The sequence below is a fragment of the Tiliqua scincoides genome, chromosome 1 (genome assembly GCF_035046505.1).
Source record: "Tiliqua scincoides isolate rTilSci1 chromosome 1, rTilSci1.hap2, whole genome shotgun sequence".
In the NCBI taxonomy this organism is placed as follows: Eukaryota; Metazoa; Chordata; class Lepidosauria; order Squamata; family Scincidae; genus Tiliqua; species Tiliqua scincoides.
In genome coordinates, this window is record NC_089821.1 from 127117945 (window position 1) to 127118854 (window position 910).

Sequence of the window (910 nt, forward strand, 5' to 3'; positions counted from 1 at the left end):
ACTGTGCTCCAGTCCCCTCCAGAGGGATTTCTGAAGCCCACAAAGGCAGTGCACATCCACCCGCCGTCTCTGCAGGCTTCAGACTGGCTCATAGAGTCGAAGGAATGCAACTTTCAGTTTCCCAAGGGAAACGTGAAGTGATGGTTTAATGCCTTTTAAGGCATTCTGAGGCCTGGGAAAGCCCCTGGAGGGCAGACACGCACTTTCTCTTCGAATTTGAGAAAGTTCTCTGGAGGGGATCAGAGCACAGTAGGAAGAAAGGGGCCAAAAATTGCAGATTTGTTTGCAATTTTTCCGGTATCCGCGAGGAGTCTGAGAACAGAACCCCCGATGATATTGAGGCCCCACCTGAAGGAAGATAAATGTTTGAGCATCTTTTTTGATGGGGTTTTTATTTCCATGTCTGTCAATAACAGGTAGTGTGGGCAGGTGAAGACTGGGTCACATAACTAAGCCCCTCAAGCCTTGAGGCTATTCATTAGGCCTGACTTATTAGAAGAAATGGATCCAAGTTTTGTTTTTTAATAAAATGAAAATATTTTTTTCTAGATCACCTTTTAAAAGTTTTAAATAGGAACAAAATTCCTAATTTGTTTCTATTGTCAACTTCTATTGTCAACTTATATATACAACTAAAATTATGTAATTTGGATTCCTCAAGAATGCTATTGGTAAACTGGTGTTTCATAATGGAATAGAGAGTATTTGAAGACTGCCTGCCAGCTCACTGAAAATTCTTTATAGAGTTATTCAGACAGTATTAACACACTCAGTAGGTGTTATTTTACACATCCGATGTGCCAAATCTTGCAGTGCATTTTGGAGCACTAATAGCATCTTGGTACTTCCAAAGAGTTATTTAAGGTTGAACAGACCTAAGATACAGTGAAAATACTGCTGGAAGCTGCTC